General features: G+C 37.3%; 1 long non-coding RNA gene across 1 annotated transcript in view; it reads left to right on the top strand.

Moving 5' to 3' along the window:
* LOC118925440 (uncharacterized) overlaps window positions 1-17,643 on the top strand; it is a 206,841-nt gene extending 189,198 nt beyond the window's left edge. The window contains exon 3 of the long non-coding RNA XR_008998167.1: window positions 17,397-17,643. This is a non-coding gene — a long non-coding RNA (uncharacterized LOC118925440). The remainder of the gene's footprint in view (window positions 1-17,396) is intronic.
* The last annotated feature ends 4,955 nt before the right edge of the window (window positions 17,644-22,598 follow it).

Here is a 22,598-nt window from a genome sequence, read left to right as displayed (position 1 = left end):
GGAGAGAAAGACTCAAGGCAGACTTGACCCATTTTGTTCAAGTCAAATGGGCTCAGGATCCATCTTTTTAATTCTTTCCTTTTTGCCCACACACTCTCCCCAGTGGTGGTTCTAGGCTTTTGTGGAGAAAGTGAAGTTTCCTTGGGCAGGATTCTCACCTGGCCCTGATCGGCTTGCTCACTACACACGTGTGGGCAGTATGTTGTCATTGACTCTACATAAAGGGCTCCGCCCAGTGCTCTGGGCAACACGGCTGCAGGGCTGCACAGCTGCAGGAGAGCAGAGGCTGGAGTGGTGACAGCACCGAGGACAGACAGAGACGGCTGCAGGGGCAGAGAGGCCCAGAGGCAGAGACCGGCTTGCTGCCTGCAGACTTGGTCTTAGGTGGATGGGATTCTTGTGCTGGACCTGCCACAGTGGGAAAAAAGTTGGGTAAAACTCATTTACCCAAGAACATTCTGCTGTCATTTTTTCAGTCTCACTGAATCCATAATGAACTTGTCTGGGGCTGAAACCCACTGGCGAGATACTTTACAGCTTGTGTCTTGAAGTCATCTTTGATCTCTCTTCTTGACCTAGCCTCTGATCAGGAGTTCTGGACTCTTCCTCCACTGGGGTCTGGTCCAGCTACTCCTCCCTGTTTCTATCTACCCCAGCTTGCTCTGCCTTCCTCCGCACTCCCGAATCTGGCCTGCTGCAAAGCTTGAGGTCAGCAGTTTTCGACCCTGACCACACCGAAATCATCTGGTGGAGCTTCCTAAAGAAAGTCAGTCCTAATGCCCTAAGCCCCAAGATTCTGATTCAGCTAGTCAGGGATGGAACTTCAGAGACCTGTGTTTTAAACTCTCCCCAGGTGATTCTCATTTGCATTCAGGGTAAGAACCTCCATTAGAGGCTTTCCTGCATTCGGCTGCAAAATCAGGAGCCCAACAGCTTTTCTAACTTTTTTTTTACTTGCAGAGAGGAGCCAATACAGTTGGATCACATGCTTCAGTTCCAGCTGGAACCTCTCCCTCTGTGAACAAACAACTATTTCCTTCTGTGATCATGCATTGCCTTCATTGTATTCATTAGAGCGTTTATCTTGTATCCTTCATTAAAGAGTAAACCCGTTGGGAAAGGATCAACAGCTTATTTAACTTTGTACCTCCCATATTTCCAGGGCTTCTCACATAGTAAATATTCAATATATAATCACTGGATTGATTTATAGTGGTTTCGTGTGCCCCACAGGGTCTAGTACAGTTCGGAGAGCATAGTAAACACTTCGTAAACATTTCTTGATTGGTTAATATATCTACTGAAAACCTACAGAGGAAAGGGAGGATATGGCAACAGTTCCTAGTCTTCTGAGGTCCTTTGCTTCAGGTGTAGGTACACACAAGAGCCCATGGACACAGAATACACGCCAGTTCTTGGAAATGCAGAAACTGATCATCCACCTAGGTGATCCTATCACTGCCACCAAACCTGAAACATTAAATGTTAGTTTGGGTCTAATTTTGTCATGCTCAACATAATAAGGTAATTTTATATAAAAACACTTTGAAAACTACCACCCATGTGCAAAGTAGTACAAACAGGTTAAGAGCGAGAATGCTTGGGCCCGTCTTCAGAGCTGCCACCTGCCTGTTAGACAACACTGGCATTGTCCCTTAACCCCCTGAACCTTCATTTCCTCTTCTGGAAAGCCATGCTTTGGATTAAGTCAATAATTTCTATTTTCTGAAGTGCTTCCCAAAGAACGTTGGTATCTCAGAATGTGAAAGATGTTAATGTTAATAGGTGTTCAAAGCCAGGCAACCAACAAACAAAAACTTGGAGGAAAAAGTAAGTTGTTTGGGAAATTCCAGTCAAGCCAAGTGAAAAAACTCAGGACTTCTTAGAACCTTTATTTTAGTTTACTGTGACTTACTTACTGAGAGGATAGGGACAGATTCCCCAAAACCATTTGGCTCTGAAACAGTATTTTTCCACAGAGTACTTACTAATGGTCTGAGGAGTTTGCAGAGTGGTCCTCAGTAGCAGTGGCTGAGTGTGCCCTGGTATCTTGCCAGAATAATCATTCCGTAGGGTGCCTTCAGGCACTGCCTCACTGCAAAGCAAATCTTACCTATGGTGCTCTTAATTCGGGTTTCCTGGCATCGAAGTCTTTCCTATTGTTCATTAACTCACCTTTTCCAGGAAAACTTCCTGCCTTGCTCCATCCCATAGTGATACCTCCTAGCTTTGAACCTATTAAGACAACAGAGTAAGAGGAACAACTTTGCTGTCAGACAGTAGAGGCTGAGTCCTAGCTCCACCGTTTGTGTGGGTACCAGGGCAAGTATCTTAGCCTCTCTGAGTTTCACTGTGCATATCTGAAAACTGGACAGTTCTCCTGTGGACCTTTGTGGTGGGTCCTGTGCAACAGCCATTTGTCCTTCTTCTAGTAAAACTTTAAATGGAATTTACCTATGGAGTTCATGCCAGCCATGCTGTCAGTTCAGGGGTGGTATGTGTCCAGACCCAAGGCAAGCAGGGCATCACATTCCCATGAACACAGCAATGGGCATGTGAGCCAGTCAGGATCAATGGGACACAAGTATAACTGCTAGTATTTCTAAAGAGGCTCTTACTCTTTTCCACTAGATTTGAAGCATAGGGAAGATAAGGCCTGAGTGTGCTGTTGGCATCTTACACTGTGAAGGGAGAGCCTTTCTGAGAACAGAATCAACAAAGTAGGATATAGACTTAATGGTTGGAATTTCAGCAGCTATCTTGGGGCATGAGGTGATCTTGGGAACGGAAACTACAGAAGATAGATCTAGATCCCTGCCACCATGGAGCACCATTCCAGTTTTGGATTATTTCTAACTTTTTTGAAAGTGAGAAATAAACTTCTCTTACATTTAAACCTTTCTTATTTTCTAAAACTGAATCCTAACCTATAGTTTGAGTCAGATTTTCTGTTTTCTATGCTTGTTTGTTTTTTATTTTTTTATATTTTGGTATCATTAATATATAACTATGTGAGCAACATTATGGTTACTAGACTCCCCCTATTATCAAGTCCCCACCACATACTCCATTACAGTCACTGTCCATCAGCATAGTAAGATGCTATAGAATCACTACTTGTCTTCTCTGTGTTATAGTGCCTTCCCTGTGTCCGACCCCCTACATTATGTGTGCTAATCATAATGCCCCTTTTTCCCCCTTATCTTTCCCTTCCCACCCATCTTCCCCAGTCCCTTTCCCTTTGGTAACTGTTAATCCATTCTTGGGTTCTGTGAGTCTGCTGCTGTTTCGTTCCTTTAGATTTTTCTTTGTTCTTATACTCCACAGATGAGTGAAATCATTTGGTATTTCTCTTTCTCCGCCTGGCTTATTTCACTGAGCACAGTACCCTCTAGCTCCATCCATGTTGTTGCAAATGGTAGGATTTGTTTTCTTCTTATGGCTGAATAATATTCCATTGTGTATATGTACCACCTCTTCTTTATCCATTCATCTACTGATGGACACTTAGGTTGCTTCCATTTCTTGGCTATTGTAAATAGTGCTGCGGTAAACATAGGGGTGCATATGTCTTTTTGAAACTGGGCTTCTGCATTCTTAGGGTTAATTCCTAGGAGTGGAATTCCTGGGTCAAATGGTATTTCTATTTTTAGTTTTTTGAGAAACCTCCATACTGCTTTCCACAATGGTTGAACTAGTTTACATTCCCACCAGCAGTGTAGGAGGGTTCCCCTCTCTCCACACCCTCGCCAATATTTGTTGTTGTTTTTCTTTTGGGTGTTGGCCATCCTAACTGGTGTGAGATGATATCTCATTGTGGTTTTACTTTGCATTTCCCTGATGATTAGCGATGTGGAGCATCTTTTCATGTGCCTGTTGGCCATGTGAATTTCTTTGGAGAAGTGTCTGTTCAGATCCTCTGCCCATTTTTTAATTGGCTTATTTGCTTTTTGTTAGTCGAGATGCGTGAGCTCTTTATATAACTTGGATGTCAACCCCTTATCAGATGTCATTTATGAATATATTCTCCCACAGTGTAGGATGCATTTTGTTTTCCTGATGGTATCCTTTGCTGTACAGAAGCTTTTCAGTTTGATATAGTCCCACTTGTTCATTTTTTTGTTTGTTTGTTTCCCTTGCCTGGGGAGATATGTTCATGAAAAAGTTGCTCATGTTTATGTGCAAGAGATTTTTGCCTATGTTTTTTTCTAAGAGTTTTTATGGTTTCATGACTTACATTCAGGTTTTTGTCCATTTTGAGTTTACTTTTGTGTATGGGGTTAAACAATAATCCAGTTTCATTCTCTTACATGTAGCTGTCCAGTTTTGCCAACACCAGCTGTTGAAGAGGCTCTCATTTCCCCACTGTATGTCCCTGGCTCCTTTATCGTATATTAATTGACCATATATGCTTGGGTTTATATCTGGGCTCTCTAGTCTGTTCCATTGGTCTATGGGTCTGTTCTTGTGCCAGTACCAAATTGTCTTGATTATTGTGGCTTTGTAGTAGAGTTTGAAGTTGGGAAGCGAGATTCCCCCTGATTTATCCTTCCTTCTCAGGATTGCTTGGCTATTTGGGGTCTTTTGTGGTTCCATATGAATTTTAGAACTATTTGCTCTAGTTTGTTGAAGATTGCTGTTGGTATTTTGATAGGGATTGCATTGAATCTGTAAATTGCTTTATGCAAGATGGCCATTTTGACAATATTAATTCTTCCTATCCATGAGTGCGGGATGTGTTTCCATTTATTGGTATCTTCTTTAATTTCTCTCATGAATGTCTTGTAGTTTTCAGAGTATAGGTCTTTCACTTCCTTGGTTAGGTTTATTTATAGGTATTTTATTCTTTTTGATGCAATTGTGAATGAAATTGTTTTCCTGATTTCTCTTTCTGCTAGTTCATCGTTAGTGTATAGGAATACAACAGATTTCTGTGTATTAATTTTGTATCCTGCAACTTTGCTGAATTCAGATATTAGTTCTAGTAGTTTTGAAGTGGATTCTTTAGGGTTTTTTAATGTACAATATCATGTCATCTGCAAACACGGACAGTTTTACTTCTTCCTTGCCAATCTGGATGCCTTGTATTTCTTTGTGTTGTCTGATTGCCATGGCTAGGACCTCCAGAACTATGTTGAATAAAAGTGGGGAGAGTGGCATCCTTGTCTTGTTTCCCATCTTAAAGGAAAAGCTTTCAGCTTCTTGCTTAAGTATAATGTTGGCTGTGGGTTTGTCATATATGGCCTTTATTATGTTGAGGTACTTGCACTCTATACCCATTGTGTTGAGAGTTTTTATCAGGAATGGAGGTTGAATTTTGTTGAATGCTTTTTCAGTGTCTATGGAGATGATCATGTGGTTTTTGTCCTTCTTTTTGTTGATATGGTGGATGATGTTGATGGATTTCAAATGTTGTACCATCCTTGCATCCCTGGGATGAATCCCACTTGATCATGATGGATGATCTTTTTGGTGTGTTTTTTAATTTGGTTTGCTAATATTTTGTGTAGTATTTTTGCATCTGTGTTCATCAGGGATATTGGAGTGTAATTTTCTTTTTCTGTGGTGTCTTTGCCTGGTTTTGGTATTAGAGTGATGTTGGCTTCATAGAATGAGTTTGGTAGTATTCCCTCCTCTTCTACTTTTTGGAAAACTTTAAGGAGGATGAATGGGTATTAGGTCTTCACTAAATGTTTGGTAAAATTCAGCAGTGAAACCATCTGGTCCAGGGGTTTTGTTCTTAGGTAGTTTTTGATTACCAATTCAATTTCCTTGCTGGTAATCGGTGTAGTCAGATTTTCTGTTTCTTCCTGGGTCAGCCTTGGAAGGTTGTATTTTTCTAGAAAATTGTTCATTTATTCTAGGTTATCCAGTTCGTTAGTATATAATTTTTCATTGTATTCTCTAATAATTCTTTGTATTTCTGTGGTGTCCATAGTGATTTTTCCTTTCTCATTTCTGATTCTGTTTTTGTGTGTAGACTCTCTTTTTTCCTTGATAAGTCTGGCTAGGGGTTTATCTATTTTGTTTATTTTCTCAAAGAACCAGCTCCTACCTTCATTGATTCTTTCTATTATTTTATTTATTTCTTCTCTAATCTTAATGTCCCTCCTTTTACTGACTTTGGGCCTCATTTGCTCTTTCTTTTCTAGTTTCATTAATTGTGAGTTTAGACTGTTCATTTGGGATTGTTCTTCTTTCCTGAGGTAGGCCTGTATTGCAATATGCCTCCCTCTTAGCATGGCCTCCGCTGCGTTCCACGGGTTTTGTGGTGTTGAACTATTGTTGTCATTTGTCTCCATATATTGCTTGATCTGCTTTTATTTGGTCATTGATCCAGTGGTTATTTAGGATCATGTTATTAAGCCTCCATGTGTTTGTGGGTTTTTCATTTTCTTTGTGTAATTTATTTGTAGTTTTATACCTTTGTGATCTGAGTAGCTGATTGGTACAATTTCAGTCTTTTTCAATTTACTGAGGCTCTTTTTGTGGCCTAGTATATGATCTATTCTTGAAAATATTCCATGTGCACTTGAGAAGAATATGTATCCTGTTGCTTTTGGTTGAAGTGTTCTGTAGATGTCCATTAGGTCCATCTGTTCTAATACGTTGTTCAGTGCCTCTGTCTCTTTACTTATTTTCCGTCCGGTTGATCTGTCCTTTGGAGTGAGTGGTGTGTTGAAGTCTCCTAAAATGAATGCATTGCATTCTATTTCCCCCTTTAATTCTGTTAGTATTTGTTTTATATTTGTAGGTGATCCTATGTTGCATGCATAGATATTTATAATAGTTATATCCTCTTGTTGGACTGACCCTTTTATCATTATATAATGTCCTTCTTTGTCTCTGTGACTTTCTTTGTTCTGAAGTCTATTTTGTCTAATACAAGTACTGCAACTCCTGCTTTTTTCTCCCTATTAGTTGCATGAAATATCTTTTTCCATCCGTTTACTTTTATTCTGTGTATGTCTTTGGGTTTGAAGTGAGTCTCTTGTAGGCAGCATATAGATGGGTGTTGTTTTTTATCCTTTCAGTGACTCTATGTCTTTTGATTGGTATATTCAGACTATTTACATTTAGGGTGATTATTGATAGCTATGTACTTACTGCCATTGGAGGTTTTAGATTTGTGGTTACCAATGGTTCAAGGGTAATTCCCTTACTCTCTAAGTCTAATTTAACTCACTTCATATGCTATTACAAACACAGCCTAAAAATTCTTTTTTTTTCCCTTCCTTTTTCATCCTCCTTCATTCTTTATATGTTAGGTATCTTTATCCCTTGATTGACTTTGGGGGTAGTTGAGTCGATTTTGCATCTGCTTAGTAATTAATTGTTCTACTTTTCTGTGGTTTTATTTTCCCAGGTGACATCTATTTAGCTTTAGGAATAGTACCATCTATCAAACTTCCTCCAAAGTGCACTGTAGAGGTTGTTTGTGGGAGGTAAATTCTCTCAGCTTTTGCTTATTTGAAAATTGTTTAATCCCTCCAAATTTAAATGATAACCTTGCTGGGTAGAGTATTCTTTATTCATGGCCCTTCTGCTTCATTGCATTAAGCATATCATGCTACTCCCTTCTGGCCTGTAAGGTTTCTGTTGAGAAACCTGATGATAGCCTGATGAGTTTTCCTTTGTATGTGATCTTTTTCTCTCTCTAGCTGCTTTAAAAGTCTCTCTTTATCCTTAATCTTTGCCATTTTTATTATTACATGTCTTGATGCTGTCTTCCCTGGGTCCCTTGTATTGGGAGATCTGTGCACCTCTATGCCTTGAGAGACTATCTCCTTCCCCAGATTGGGGAAGTTTTCAGCAATTACCTCCTCAAAGACATTTTCTATCCCTTTGTCTCTCTCTTCTTCTTCTGGTATCCCTGTAATGTGAATATTGTTCTGTTTGGATTGGTCACATAGTTCTCTCAGTATTCTCTCATTCTTGGAGATCCTCTTTTCTCTTTGTGCCTCAGCTTCTTTGTATTCCTCTTCTCTAATTTCTATTCCATTTACCATCTCTTCTACTATATCTAATCTGCTTTTAAATCTCTCTATTTTATGTTTCATTTCAGATGTGGAATTTCTTAATGATTGAATTTCCATCTTAAATTCGTTCCTGAGTTCTTGAATATTTTTCTGTACCTCTATAAGCATGTTTATGATTTTTATTTTGAAGTCTCTTTCAGGAAGATTGGTGAATTCAGTTTCATTTGGCCCTTTTTCTGGGGTTTGTGAGATTTTGGTCTGAACCAGATTCCTTTGACATTTCATATTTCCATTGGCGCCCTCTAGTGCCCAGAAGCCCTAGTCTCTGGAGCTATTCAGCCCCTAGAGTGAGGTTGGGGGTCACAGGGAAGTGGTGCTGGTGCCTGGTGGGAGGAACGAACTGTTTCCTGCTTTCCGGCTGCAGTGCCTGTCTCCAGTGTCAGAGCTAGTGGGCCAAGCACACAGGTGTAAGCCTCTGTGTTTTGCATCTCTAGCTGTTGTAGGCTGGGCTTCCTTCTGGCACACCTGATGCCAGTGCAGTGACGGCCAGTTTGCGAGGCTGGTTTGTTTTTTAAACAGAGTCTTATCTGACATATTCTTTCACCTCCATGGTGGGATTATGTTATGGGCTGAATCATGTCCTACAGTTCATATGTTGAAGCCCTAGCCCCCACTACCTCAGAATGTAAATGTATTTGGAAATAAGGTCTTTAAAGAGGTAATTAAGTTCCAATGAGGTTTTTAGAGTTGGCCCTAATGCAATATGACTAGTGTCCTTATAAGAAGAGGAGATTTGGGCACAGATATGGTCAGCACAGTGGAAAAATCATGTGAAGACATGGAGAAGATGGCCACCTATAAGCCAAGGAGGGAGGCCTCAGAATAAAACCAACTCAGCCAACACCGTGATATTGGATTCTATCCTCTAGATCTGTTAAGGAAATCAATTTTTGTTGTTTAAAGCACCTAGGCCATGATACTTTGTTATAGAAGGCCTAGCAAATGAATACAGATGAACTGAAATGATAATGTATATAGGGTATCTAGCACAGTATTTGTACCCAGGAGGCCCTCAACAAATGTTCCACCTTTTTCCCTATGTACTAACTCATACTGTCAGGAAACCGTCTAGGAGGCAATGTGCTCCATTTTCCTAACTACATCCTTGAAGGCTCTACAGCACCTGATTCAGGACTATTTATGCACACTGGAACACTCAATAAATGCTTATTGATTAATTAGGACTCCTTAGGCCAGCAGAGATGGATTAAGTTGTTTCATAAAGCTTGTCCTAATGCACCAAAATCCTCTGGCAGGCTTTTCCTTTTAAGGGAGAGAAGAAGGAAAGGCAGGTGATTTTACAGCTGGTCGAAATATACTGGAAGAAGCTGTCAGGGGAAATAGTGGTAGAGATGAAATTGACAGTGTGATGGCCAGGCAGCCCTTTGCCATTAGTTTCAAGCTACCAGTTATGTCTGTTTTAATCTGGAGGCTGTTTTGGTAATGAAGTGAATGAGTGTGTGAATCTCAATAATGCAAAGTTAATGTTGTTAGCAATTGTGGCCATCATTATTTTTTCCAACAGGGAGCTTTAAAATTTTTTAAAAATCCTTCTTCAGAGCTGTAATAGGATGGAAATATTTTCAGTCGCTGTTACTTTTGAGAACTGTAAGTGAATGTTGGCCCTTCTGCCCCTAAATCCATAGCAACAAACCTATTCCTTTTAAAGCCTAATTTCAAAACGGTGGCTAGACCTAGAAATCCATCCTTTTTAGCTCATATGTGGCATGGCAGAGGTTATGTCTTCACTCCTGTAATTTTCCTCTGGGGAATGACTAGACCTTCACTAACAAAGTATTGGTTAAATTTCACCTACTGGGAAAAAGAAAACTGACAGAACGTGTAGCATTGCCTGGGTGCAGTGCTGCAGAATGTTTTTCCTCAGTAGCTGGTTACTTGATCTTTTACTCTTCCTTATTAAGTAAAGGGGTGGATAATGTATTTACTTGGATAATTAAGGACCTGTGAAAAATGAAAGCAAAAGCAAACAACCAAAAATATTTTGTCTGAGCTCTCTGAAGCTTTTCTTGAGATGAGATGAAGGAGGAAAGGTGAGATGAATTATTCAGATAATTGCTTTATTTCTCTACTCTGCTTTGTGCAGTGAGGTGGTCTCAATTCCAGAGGTCCAGACTTTCTTTAGGGTTGGCTATATTATTATCAGAATAAGCTTTTTGAGAGTATCACCTGTAAAACCATGCAGTTGTCTTTCAAGGGATGCCATGGAGGGTCCATTAGATGAATAAGTCCTTTTAAGTATATTATAGGACTAATCTTGCATCATCAGGGCTACTGACTGAGCTGGGACTTTTTGTTTTCTTAATATCCCCGCATCTGATTCTGCCAAAAGAAATGTTCTTTTTTAAAAATATGTTGATTATTAAGTATTCCATTAAATGTTTTATGGCTGAGTGGTTTTTCTTACCAATTAAACATCAGATGGCATCAGATGTAAAGGTTCTATTTCAAGAGAAATTTTTGGACAAATTTACCATTATTTCTACATTATTTCTACTCAGCCTTGAGTAATGTGAGGAGACTCTCACAGTTCAATGTTAGTTTTCAGATGTTTAGCTTACTTTTTTTTGCTTGTATTTTACAAAGAGAATCTGAATACGTATGTGTGTGTGTGTGTGAATGTGTGTGTAGAAATAGAGGAGAAGAAGTCCATTTTTGGCTCTTAGAGATGCCTGCAAAGCTGTTAGTTTACCTGTGGCCAGCAAACCCTGATGGTCAGGGAGAGGTGAAGGTCCCTGTGCTCTCTGGCCTGGACAGCATGCACTGGGCATCCTTGGGGCTCACGTACAGATCTGGTTCTCTTGTTGCTCTTGGGGTCAGGGTTTGCCCAGGCACCTTCAGTAAGGGGCCCCTCTCTCCCCATTATCACCCAGTGGCTGAAAGTCAGATGGTGCAATAGGGTTGGGAAAGGGGTTAACATGAAGGTAGCAACAAAGGGAGGGTGGATGACAGATGAGCACCATATGACTAGATAAGTATGTGCCACATTAATGAGCTGAAGATGGTCTCTATATATTGGCCCCAAGCTGTTTATATCTTCACTGCAGACTGAGACCTGTTAGCTCAAAAGCCAGCCTGTGCAAAATCAAATTTTGATATCAAATTATTTTTATTGAAGTATAGTTGATATACACCATTGTATTGGTTTCAAGTATACAACCTAGTTATATGACAGTTATATACATTATTAAATTCTCACCCCAACTAGTATAGTTACTATTTGTTAACATAGAAAGCTCTTATAGAACTATTCACTGTATTCTCAGTGCTGTGCTTTAATCTCTGTGACTAATTTATATTATGGTTGAGATTTTGTGCCTCTTTACCCCCTTCACCTATTTCACCCATACACCCCAAACCCTCCCCCATGGTAACCACCAGTCACATCTCAGTTTTTATGAATCTATTGCTGTTCTGTTCATTTTGTTTTGTTTTGTTTTTAGATTCTACATGTAAGTGAAATCATATGGCAATTGTCTTTCCATGACTGGCTTCTTTCACTGAGCATAATACCCCTAAGTCCATCCATGTTGTCCCAAATGAAAGGATTTATTTCTTTTTTATGGCCAACTAATATTCCATTGTGTGTGTATACCATATCATCTTTATCCATTGATCGATTGATGGACACTTTGGTTGCTTCCATACCTTGGCTATTGTAAATAATACAGTAATAAACATAGGGGTGCTTATATCTTTTCAAATCTGGGGTTTTGTTTTCTTCAGGTAAATTCCTAGAAATGGAATTACTGGGTTGAATGGTATTTCTATTTTTAGTTTTTTAGGAACCTCCATACTGCTTTCCAAAGAGGCTATACCAACATACATTCCCACCAGCAGTGTAGGAGGGTTCCTGTTTCTCCACATCCTCACCAGCACTTGTTATTTCATCTTTTGGATAGTGGCCATTCTAACTGGTGTGAGGTGATATCTTATTGTGGTTTTAATTTACATTTCCCTGATGATTAGTAATGTGGAGCATCTTTTCATGTACTTGTTGGCCATCTGTATTTCTTTGGAGAAATGTCTGTTCAGATCCTCTGTCCATTTTTTAATCAGATTATTTGTTTTTTTCGGTGTTAAGGCATATGAGTTCTTTATATATTTTGGATGTTAACCCCTTATCAGATGAATCATTTATGAATATATTCTCCCATACTGTAGGACACTTTTTTGTTCTGTTGATGGTATCCTTTGCTGTACAGAAGCTTTTTAGTTTGATGTAGTCCCATTTGTTCATTTTTGCTTTTGTTTCCCTTTCCTGAGGAGCCATATCCAGGAAGAAAATTGCTCATGCTTATGTTCAAGGGATTTTTGCCTATGTTTTCTTCTAAAAGTTTTATGGTTTCATGTCTTACATTTAGATCTTAAATCCGCTTTGAGTTTACTTTTGTGTATGGAGTTAGACAGTAATCTAGTTTCATTCTCTTGCATGTAGCTATCCAGTTTTCCCAACACTAGTTACTGAAGAGACTGTCTTTTTTCCCATTGTATATTCATGGCTCCTTTTTTATATACTAATTAACCATATATGTATGGATTTATATCTGGGCTCTCTATTCTGTTCCATTGATCTATGGGTTTGTTCTTCTACCAGTACTGTACTCTTTTTATTACTGTAGCTTTGTAGTATAGCTTGGAGCCAGGGAGCATAATACTCCAAGCTTTTTCTTCTTTCTCAGGATTGCTTTGGCTATTTGGATCTTTTGTGGTTCCATATGAATTTTAGAATTATTTACTCTAGTTCATTGAAAAATGTCATTGGTATTTTGATAGGCATTGCATTAAATCATAAATCACTTTGGGCAGATGGCCATTTTGACAATAGTAATTCTTCCTATCCATGAGCATGGAATAGATTTCCATTTATTTGTGTCTTCTTCAGTTTATTTTATCAGTGTCTTATAGTTTTTAGAGTATAGGTCTTTCACCGCTTTGTTTAGGTTTATTCCTAGTATTTTATTCTTTTTGATACAAATGTAAATGGAATTGTTTTCTTGATTTCTCTTCTGCTTGTTCATTGTTAGTATATAGAAATGCAACATATTTCTGTATATTGATTTTTGTATTCTGTGGCTTTGGCAAATCTAGTTATTATTTCTAATAGTTTTTTCTTGTGGAGTCTTTAGAGTTTTCTATGTATAATGTCATCTGCAAATAGTGTCAGTTTAACTTCTTCTTTACCAGTTTGGATGCCTTTTATCTCTTTTTGTTATCCAATTGCTATGACCTAGGACTTCCAGTACTTTGTTGAGTAAGAATGGGGAGAGTGGACATTCTTGTCTTGGTCTTGATCTTTGAGGAAAAGCTGTCAGCTTTTTGCCATTGAGTATGATGTTAGCTTTGGGTTTGTTGTATATGGTCTTTATTACATTGAGTTACATTCCCTCTATACCCATTTCATTGAGAGTTTTTATCATGAATGGATGTTGAATTTTGTCAAATGCTTTTTCAGTGTCTATTCATGTAATTACGTGGTTTTTGTTTTTGTTTTTGTTAATGTGGTTTATCACATTGATTGATTTTTGAATACTGTACCATCCTTACATCCCTGGAATAAATTCCACTTGGTTGGGATGGATGATCCTTCCCATGTATTTTTGAATTTGGTTTGCTAATATTTTGTTGAAGATTTTTGCATCTACGTTCATCAGGGAAATTGGTCTGTAATTTTATTTTTTTGTATTGTCTTTGTCTGGTTTGGTAATAGAGAATTGTGGCCTCATGGTGAGTTTGGAAGTATTCCCTTATTTTTTTGGAACTCTTTAAGAAGGATGGGTAGTAGCCCTTCTTAGAATTCAGATGTAAAGCCATCTGGTCCTGGAATTTTGTTTGTTGGGAGTTTTTTGATTACCAGTTCAATTTCATTATTGGTAATTGGTTAGTTTAGATAGTTTATTTCTCAGTCTTGTATGTTTGAAGGAATTTTGTGTGTTTCTAGGAGTCTATTTCTTTTAGGTTGTCTAATATATTGGCATGTAATTTTTCATGGAATTCTCTTATAATTCTTTGAATTTCAGTGGTGTCAGTTGCAACTTCTTTTTCATTTCAGATTTTGTTTGTGTCTTCTTTCTTTTTTTTTCTTGATAAGTCTGGCTAGGAGTTTGTTTTGTGTATTTTCTTAGAGAACAAGCTCTTAGTTTCATTGATTATTTTCTATTGTTTTTTAATTCTCGGTTATTTATTTCTGCTCTGATGTTTATTATGTTCCTCCTTCTACTAACTTTGGGTTTTGTTCTTTTACTTGCTTTACTTTTGAGTTTAGATTGTTTATTTGGGATTGTTCTTGTTTCTTGAGGTAGGCCTGTATTGTTATGCACTTCCTTCTTAGAACCACTTTTGCTGCATCCCACATATTTTGCTCTCTTGTCTTTCTGTTTCCATTTGTCTTCATGGTATATTTAAAACAGCACAAACAAACATATTTTTAGTCATTTAGGGACTGCCTGCTTTGTGTACCATGCAAAACTTCCCCCAGCATCTGTTGGCTTTTGATAAGACATAACCTTGTCATTATAATACCCTGAGTTGTGAGGGCCCTTTGGAGTTCTTAGACCTAGAGACTCCCTGCCATCCTGCTGAACCTGGATATCACCAATGCATATAAGCACCTCTCTTCTAGGAGATCCTTTGTCCTCCTCCCCTTTAGAGTAGCAGCTTCCTTTGGAGAGTCTCATGCTGTGAGGGATGTCCTTTCTTATCCAACCCTGTCCATGAGCATCCCAATATGACTGTGTGTTATTGCCTCTTGTGATCATATCATTTTCTTTGATCAGCCCCCAAGTTCCTTGAACCCTCTCTGGTATGTTATAACCAAGGTCCCATAGCTCTTGGCTAAAAGTCCATAGTGTGTCTCTGAACCAATGAGCTGCTCACAGAAAGTGTATGTTTGACTGCAATGCTTTGTTTTCACCTCTTCTTCTCTAATTGGAGGAATGCCCAGTCTTGCAAATGTTTCCATTATGAAACATCCACAGAAATAAACCGTCTTCCCTATGAAGAGGCAGCCACTGACTGGTAATGTTTTCATTGCTTAAGTAGATGGAAAGTATGTAGATGTCTATTTTATTCTATAAACTGCAGGTATGTTTCAGACTTTTTATTGATGCATATAAAAAGTATATATATGTACATGTATGTAAATTTTTTGTATGATGTATATGAAATAAAATGAAAAAAGTCACTTTTTTGTAACAGAAGAGACAAGGGAAAGAGTGGGTTTGTGGTAGAGAAGAAACAAGCAGTAGAAATAAATTAGTATCTGATTGTTTTTTGGCTTTTTCCAATCTTCTTGCCATAACTAGATTACATATTTTTGAGAGTATAGATAAATGCCTTATTTGTTTATCATTTGCATTTTAGTACAGTGTTGGATGACTGTCTGTTCTTGATGAATATTGTTGATGAATGAGAATATAGGGAAGAGGAAGATGGCTGGGAGAGAGAGGAGATAGAGGGAAATAAAGGACAAGGGCTTAGATAGGAAGAGAAAACTGTAAAGGGAATGTTAGTTATGTGACCTTTGGCAAGTCTTTGAGCTTCAAATTCCCAGCTTGTAGAATGGGAATGAATAAGATGGCAGCTGTAACTGGATATGGAAAGTCCTGTGGAAATGGAAGGACTTGTACTGGAGCAGAGGTGCATTTGTGTATTTATCTTTTCCTCTACTAGCAAACCATGAAGGTATCCCTCAGGGGATATACTGGGACCCGGGAACACTTGTGAAAAGTCTTAGAGAGTTAGGAGGAAGATCCCTGGAGCCCACTTTAGAAGACAGAAGAGCAGCTTCTTTGTGGGGTGTGTGGAAGATATGTTGTCTAGTTAGGTTCTTTGTATTTTTAGGGTTCAGAAGGCGAAGTCCAGATCTCCAGGCTTGGGTCCTAGGGAAGGAGCAGGGCCCTGGGACACTGTGTTGGCAGATCCTTATCCAACCTTTACCTGTCTCTGTGCCCAAGTGGTAACTGGTGTGGCCACGTTAGTGAAGCAGCATCGAGAGCTAAATCTTGGGGCCCACATGGATACTCCCTCAGAGGCGCTGAGCACTGAGGATTTAGGGGATGCTCCTAGGAAGAGCTGTGGTCACCTGCATAGGGGTCTCCATCTTGGAGGAATGTTCTCAGCCAGTTTGGATATCAATGGGTGAGAAGAGCCTCAAAAGCGAGATATTAGACTCCTTGCTGAACGACATGTGTGGATTCAAGGGATTGATTCGAAAAACAGAAGACAATGGTATTTGCACTTGATATTTGTAGAGCAGTCCTGACCAGTTATGTTATGATTAAACGTGCTGCATGCCTCCCACACTTGATGACCCAAATACGTATTCTAGGGCAAGACAAAACAACTATAAAATGATTTAGTAAGAGACCAAGGTTATAGAATGGAAGCATCCATTATTCTAAATTATGTGGCATTATTTGGGCTTTTTCCCAGGTGAAATCATATTTACAGACTATTATGTTCATACTGATTTCTACAGCATGTGGTCAAAACCACAGGGTTTAAAAAGTCTTTTAGTTGCAAATCATGGATGGAACCCCATGCAATTGGTTTCAAAATGTCAGAAAAAAAAGAACTTGAAAACTTCTTACAACTGTTTAAGATTTCAGTGCTCTCTAAGAGTAATAGTCCACCTTTTCACTGCACATTGGAAAAGCAAGCAGTTTCTGCAAGGTTGTAGGGACTCTTCCAAGGTAATTATGTCACCTAGACCTGAAATGAAGAGTACATTTACCTATGTAGACCTTCCTCTTTAGCATATTCAATCAGGTAATCCTTTATCCCAGACACTAGCATACATTGTATTTTAGGATTTCTAAGTCTCTTTTCTTAAAAAAAAAAAGAAAAAAAACAGTTCTAATATTGCTATGAGAAATCTGGACAAACTATTTTTTAATTTTTTGAAACAAAGTCTCCCACTGTCATTATAGGAAATTGAAAAAATGCTGAAAAGTAGAAAGAATCAGTCTCCCATAATCTTAACATTCTATGATAATCAAGCTACATTTTGGCATATATACATACATTCATATATGTATATGCATATATAATATAGATAGTTCTTAAATTGTTTACATAATTTGAGATCATATGGAACTGAACAAATCAATACTTTTTTGCATTTTGGTTTGGTATTTGACATATGCATTTCCCATTATTACCCAAAACTCTTCATAAACATTTAAAGTAAGTGAATAACATTTTGTTTAGAATGCACCATAATTTGCTTATCCAAGCTCCCCTTATGAAGCATTTCAGTTTTTCTCAACTTCTTTGTTATTATAAATAGATACTGCAATTTAGCATTTTAGTGCATAATTCTTTTTCTCCTGTTCTTAGGCTGGATGGCTTGCCTGATAAGAATATTTCTCAAGCTCTTCAGATGCATTGCCAAAACACTTGTCAAAAAGATTGGATCATTTACAATCCACTAGCAGTGAGTTTCCTTTTCACTCTACCTCATTAGCAATGGGTAAACCTATTTTTAAGAAAATGGACTAATTTTAGAGCTGAAAGGATCCGTCCTATTACTTGAACTGTTGCCTATTTTTCTTTGTTTGCCATTCTATTTTTCCTTGTGACTCGTCCATGCACTCTGTCCACTTATCTGTTGATTGATTTACCAAAGCCCTTTATATATAAAAGATACTCATAATTTTTGTGTGGTATTTATGTAAATATTTTGGGTTTTGGGTCCTGTTTATTTTTAAATGTATAAATTATAAATTTACTGTTTCCTTTTAAAAAATTCCTTTTAGACAATCAAAGATTAGAGACTTCCTTTATATGTTCTTATAGTTTTGTTTTAGTCATTACAACTTCCTGTGTTTACCTTTTCAATCTCTACTTTGCTTGATAATATTTCTGAGATGAAGTTTTTAAAAGGACTTTTCTCCTCAAGTGGTTGATTGTCATAGTTTTATTGACTGAACAGATATATCTTCATTTCTCTACTGATTTGTAACGACCCTTTTGTTAGGTACTGAAATTTTACATGTATTAGTGTTTAGTTCAAGGCTAAATATGTCTGCTGTTTTATTGTTTTAAAACGGCAGAGCTAGTACTCATCACCTTTTTTTTTTTTTTTACAATGTTCTTAGGTGTTTATCCTTAAAGGTGAACTTCAGAATTATTTTGCTGAGGTTAAAAAAGTCTTGGAATTTTTTTCAGTATTATTATAGAAATAAACAAAGACCAATCAAATGAGAATAAGCAAAGTCTATTAGTTCAGAATTTTCTATAGCAAGAGAATTAGCCACCATCACTTGCATTTGGCAGAGTCATAAGGCAGGCAGAGGTGTGGGGCAGCTTTATAGTGGTGGAAAGGGAATGCTTCAGGTGTACCCTGATGGAGGCTGTTGGCATGAAGAAGCTGGAGGTGGGCAAACTAGAAGTGTGGCATCTTATGTGATTGGTTAGGGGTGTGTATTTGGTTTTCTCTGGTTTGTCCTGAGTTGTACATGGGGAAATAAATTAGGGAAGCTGTCAGTTATTAATTGACTTCTGGTCATTTTGTGCTGATAGTTACAGAAGTTAATTGTTTAACTTCTTGGATTGTTACTAGAGATAGTAATCTGACTTCCTATGAGTCTAATTTCCTGGTATCTCACCTGGGGGGGGGATTGTGCCTGGGCAAGTTCACTCTGATTTGGTAAGACCAAATAACAACAATGGAATGTTAGGGGTAAAAGGATTTATTCCAAGCTTTATTCTCAAGGTGGCAGGTCCAGTGCTGGAATCATGTCTGCCTCTGAAACATTGGCAATCTGTCTCTGTCTCTGCCTCAGGCAGAGCACTGGGCAGAGCTCTTTATATAGTAACACCAACAATAATGGCTCATTGCCAATGGCTGTGTAAACATTAGCCTAGCAGTAGGCCAATTACATCATCAAACAGCTTAGGGCCAGGTGAGGATCCTGGCCATAGGAACTTCCATTTTCTCTATGCCTGGGCTATACCTTTCAGATAAGGTTTGGTTTCTCTCAGCAGGTAGATGTAGGTGGTGAGTCAGAGTTCTGTTTTTACTTAGGATATGGCGCCATTGTCCATTTCAATGTTTAGTCTCTCATATTAAAACTATAAATTAATTCAAGAGTTGGTAGCCTAATACTATTCACAATAAATAAATCTTGATTTGTACACATATTCAAGAGAATTTTGAGTTTACTTCTTATGAATCACTCATGTTGCTTTTACAAGTTATTTGTAGATTGTGTAGTTGTAGATTTTGTGCATGGGCCATTTAACTGTTCTATATTTTTAATTACTGATAAATGGTACAAAGTAAAGCTAATTATTTCTTAAAATATTTTTCTGGTAGTTTGCCAAACTCTTGAATTTCCTAGGCCTGGAAGTGTCTCCTCCTTTTAAAATTATTAATACCCCTTGTTTTTGTTTCAGATGTTATCATATCATTTAGATTTTCCAGAAAATGTTAATTATAATAGTTAGAGTGGGAATTCTTATTTTGGTCTCAATTTTAAATGTGGATGGCTTTAGGAATGGTATTTTGCTATTTAGTATGATTATGGTAAAAGTTTGAGGATATTCCTCATCATATTCAGGACAGGAAGCTCTAAGTAAAGGATTCTTTTAGTTTGAAATAAGTTTTTGGATTTAATATTTTTATTGCATGTCTTTTCAACCTCTTTTGTTAAGATCATGTTTTAAAATATATTGCATTGATAATGTGCTACTATATTACTAGGTTTTTTCTTTCTATTGCTAGATTTTTAATACCTGTATTAGTAAAGTAAAACTTAGCTTTGGAAAGTTATTAAATTAATGTTCATTAGTACCTTAGATCTCTAACATCTATGTGTAAGGGTTATTGCTTACTATGTTGACCACCCTTAGGTTTGTCAATTTGCAAGAAGGACTCACCAGATTCAGCATATAGTCATACTTATGCTATGATTTATTACAGTACAGAGTAAAATCAGCAAAGGGCAAAGTGCTTGTGGTGAGGTCTGAGGACAATCAGGCACAAGCTTCCAAGAGTCCTTTCAAGGATGCGCTTAATTCTCTCAGCAACATGTTTCACAGCACATGTGAAATGATGTTTACCAGGGAAGCAGGCTTATTAGAAACTCAGTGTTCAGAGTTTTTATTGGAGGCTGATCCTGTAGGCAGCCTCTAATAGGCACATACCAAAATTCTAGACTGTGAGAGGGAAAGCTGGTGTTCAGCATAAAACATATTGTTTGCATAAACAGTTTATGTACAATGAAGCACTTTTATTAATTAGGGGGTTGAGAACCCTCCTGAATTCCAAGTTGCCAGATGCCAGCTGACAGCCAGTCTTGTAAGTAGGTATTTCTAAGAGTTAGCAGTCAGGCCTGCTGTGTTAACTCTTCTCTGCACACCTATATTTGTGTGTATGTATTTGCATGTGTCATTTTGTCAGTGTTTAGTATCACAGTTAAGATAATTTAATGAAATAAGTTACATGACTTCACAATTTTTGTGGGGAATAATTAAAAATTAACTTTTTGAGTCTATTCATTATTAGTCAATTCATTATTCCTCACCTACTCATGTCGCTGCCAAAGTTATCTACTTCACTGAGATTTGCTAATCTTTTTACACACCTGGTGAATTTTTCGCTTAGAATTTTAAAACCTCTGTATCCATTCATCTATCATCTTTCATTCCTAAATGTATTTATTTATGATTTTACTTTCTGTATTTATTGATTAGCTTATCCAGAGATTTGTTTGTTTTATTGAATTTTCAAAGAACCAGTTCTTGGTATCATCTCTCAGTTTTGCTTTTCTATTTTTTAATTCATTTATGTATTTATTCATCTTCATTATTTTCTTCCCTTGCTTGAGTTTCATCTTTATAACTTTTTTCTTAGTTTCTTGAGTTGAAAAAACTTTATCTTAGTTTCTTTTAAAATAGTACCAAATGTTTGAAGCTACATATTATCTAAAAGTACAGGTGTAGGTGTATATGTATACCTGTATTTTTATATAATTATCTGCTGTTGTACTTTTTATTTCTACCTTGACCTTATCCTTACTTAGGAGAGATATTTTTCTTCTTAATTCCTAAGGACTTAGAAAGGTTTATTTTTGGTTTTATTTACTTAAACATTTGTTATTAACTTCTAGTTTTAATGTATTATATTCAGAGAATGTAGCCTAAATAAATTCTCATTTTTAGAATATATTCAAAGTTTTTTAGTACAATGCTTAAAAAGAAGATGTACTCTCTGTAAGGTAGAGAATATGTGTATTTGCCAATTTAACCTTATAAATTAAAAAAATCATTTTTCTTTTGTTTTCTGATTATTTGATCTGTCATGGATTGATAATGGTGTGATAAGATCTTCCACTGTAAGTGTTGTGTCAGGAGCATCGTGATGCATTAAGAATTTGGAATCAGAAAGACTTGTTTTTAAATCTTAGATCCATAACTCATTCGCAATACCACTGTCTTAGACTGAATTACCCAGAAGCAGAGCCTGAGATAAGGATTTGGGTACAAGTAGATTATTTAGGAGGTGATGGGAATACTGGTTATGGAGGGCAGAAACAAAGCAGAAAAGGGAACAGAGCAATAGTTTAGTAAAAATAAGTTCCTATAACATTTGATGTTTATTTATTTATTCCCCCCTTTTTAAATTGAGGTGCTATATATATATATATATATATATATATATATATATATATATATACTATGAAAACCATAGATCATAAGTATACAGTTTAATGAGTTTTTATAAATATATACATTTGTGTAACTTGTATCCCTATTATGATATATAACATTTCTATCACCCCAGAAAACCCCTTTCTAGTCAATCCCATCCAGCTCCATAGGCAATTTTTGTTGTGACTACTATCCCCATATATTAGCTTCACCTATTCTATAACGTTATATAAGTGGAATCCAACAGGGTGTACTCTTTAGTGTACAACTTCTTTCAGTCAGCATAATGTCAGTGAGATTCATCCATGATTTGTCACATTTCAGTAGATTCTTTTTATTGCTGAATAGTATTGCATTGTGTGAATATACTACAATTTGTTTATCCATCATTCTTTGATGGCCATTTGAATTGTTTCCTGGAGAATATGAATAAAGCTCCTATAAACATTCTTATGCATTTGTTTGGGGGACATATGTCTTTGTCTTGGGGAAATGCCTAGAGATGGAATTGCTGGGTCATTGGGCAGATGTATGTTTCACTTTACAAGAAATTATCAAATAGTTTTCCAAAAAGGCTGTACCATGTTCCACTCCTACCAGCAATGTGTGAAAGTTCCAGTTGCTCCACGTTCTTGCCAACATTTGATAGTGTTAATGTGTCTAATTCTGGCTGTTTGAGTGGCTGTGAAATAATATTTCATTGTGGCTTTGATTTGTATTTCCCTGATGACTAATGAAACTGAGCACTATCCATGTGCTAACTGGCCATTTTTATATCTTCCTTTGTATAATATTCACTCAAGCCTTGGGTTGTATGCCATTTTATTATTAAGTTTTTTAAAAAATATACTCTGCATACAAAACAGCATTGGGATTACTGGCAAT

This window comes from Manis pentadactyla, chromosome 6 (genome assembly GCF_030020395.1).
Source record: "Manis pentadactyla isolate mManPen7 chromosome 6, mManPen7.hap1, whole genome shotgun sequence".
NCBI classification, from domain to species: Eukaryota; Metazoa; Chordata; class Mammalia; order Pholidota; family Manidae; genus Manis; species Manis pentadactyla.
Note: the sequence above shows the minus strand (reverse complement) of the source record. Positions and strands in the feature narration are given on the sequence as shown.